Raw genomic sequence first — 2,169 nt, 5'->3', positions numbered from 1 at the left:
GTACCAGTACCATGCTGTTTTGGTTACTGTAGCCTTGTAGTATAGTTTGAAGTCAGGTAGCGTGATGCCTCCAGCTTTGTTCTTTTGACTTAGGCTTGTTTTGGAGATGCGGGCTCTTTTTTGGTTCCATATGAACTTTAAAGCAGTTTTTCCAATTCTGTGAAGAAACTCGTTGGTAGCTTGATGGGGATGGCATTGAATCTATAAATAACCTTGGACAGTATGGCCATTTTCACGATATTGATTCTTGAGATCGTTAATCTTTAAAGTTTCCTCCTCATTTAAAGTCTACTTTTGTAAGGCTGTATAAAATTAAGATGTAAGATTTTTTAACTTTGGTCTCTGTGTGAGGAAAGAGATAATAATTATTATGTGATTAATTACCTTTTTGGGCTTGCTAGTTGTAGGAATTCTTTTGTCAAGATTGCAAAGATTCAAGACTAGTGAAGATTTCTGTGTCCTTAATACATAAAGGGAAGGAAGCTCATGAAATTTAATAAAATACTAGTGACTCTGTGGTAGAGAACTGAAATCATTTTTTGTTGACCAGAGCATGAATTTTTCAGACTAGTGAAGATTAAAAAGTATGTTTATTAACTTTTAGGTTATTTCTAGGGAATTTTAAATGTCATATTGGCACCATCTATAGCTATTTAAGGTGAAGTGCACCTATGATTTTTTCATATTCTGATAATCCATCCCTCTCTTTTATTTAAGCTAAGTAATATCAATTTCAGTTAATCAGCAGATATACTCAACTGTTCATTTGAGTCACAGCTAGCATTTGTCTGCTTGGGCTACAAACCATTCAGGAAGATATTACTCTTTTTATCAATTTATAATCTAGACACATAGTATCTATGCTTTTAGTCTATTTAGAATTTCTACAACTTCTATAAATATTTAAGCTTCATTTTTAATGATGAGTAGTCAAAGCTCCACCAAGGATATTTTAAGAGCTTTGCATGAGGAGTTGTTTTGTTCTTAGTAAAGTTTTGAATTTTTCAATGCTCAAATATTACGTGGACATCACGAGGCACAAAATAAAAAAAATCAGTTTAAAATAGTGACCTTATTAATGTATAGGAAAAGATACATTGTTTAATCTTTGTTTTGTGGTATTATGTTTCTTAGTAATCCAATTTTTCCAGGTATAATTATTGAATTAATTTGAATGCATAACAAAGAGCACATTTGTCAAAACGTTTTGATGAAAGTGGAGAATGCTGAGTACCGTGGCATACACCTGTGGTCCCAGCTATTCGAGAGGCCGAGGCTGGAGGAACACTTGAGCCCAGGACTTCGAGGCAGCCTGGGGAACATAGCGAGACCTCATCTCTAAACGTGAATAGAATAATGACACTTGCTGTAAACTGAATTTGGGGAAACGAATGAACAACTCTCCAAAACAAAAGCAAAGTCCCTGGACCCATTCTTCTTGCTCTTTTATTTACTAACCGTTTCTTTTATTATATTACCTGGTTTAAATAGTTACTTTGGAAGAAAAGCAATGAATCACATAATAGCTTTATAAATATTTGTTTCTCTGATACTGTTTTAGGCTCTGTTGGCTAGTAAACCCTCAAATGTTTTGGGTTTTATTTCTCCAAAATAGACACTTCAGTGTTCATGAACTGTGAGAAACTCACATCCATGTAAATGGCTTAAATTTTTTTTGGATGCTTCCAAAATAACAAAAAATACAGAAAGGTTTTTCATTGATTTCTATAGTAATTATATTATGTTAAATACACTGAGCCAGTCAGAAGAAGCCTGGCAACTGAGGCATTCTGATTAATTACAGTTTTCTGTTTAACTGAATTTGTGTCTCCAACTCTTTCTGGTTCCTACTCTCAAAAAAGTAAAATACAATAATTAATTTTTAGTAAGCACTCTATATTAGATGTTGAAGTAGGGATAGATATTTAGACTAAATATATACTAATTCTCAGATGTGTTCCATTTATTTGTATAAATTCATGATCCTAAATATGAGCTTATTTTATTAGGCTCTGCTTGTCTTTTCTCTAAGTAACACGTTCACTATTATCATTGTTAAAATTTTAAATTAATTCTTACAGATACTTACATCAATAAATAAAAGTGATTTACAAGTACGCTATCAATTGTTTTGCATTCATAATGGGGATTTTTAAAACATAAAAGGTT

The sequence above is a fragment of the Mandrillus leucophaeus genome, unplaced genomic scaffold (assembly GCF_000951045.1).
Source record: "Mandrillus leucophaeus isolate KB7577 unplaced genomic scaffold, Mleu.le_1.0 Scaffold1429, whole genome shotgun sequence".
Lineage (NCBI taxonomy): Eukaryota > Metazoa > Chordata > Mammalia > Primates > Cercopithecidae > Mandrillus > Mandrillus leucophaeus.
The sequence above is the reverse complement of the archived record's forward strand: the minus strand, read 5'-3'. Positions refer to the sequence as shown.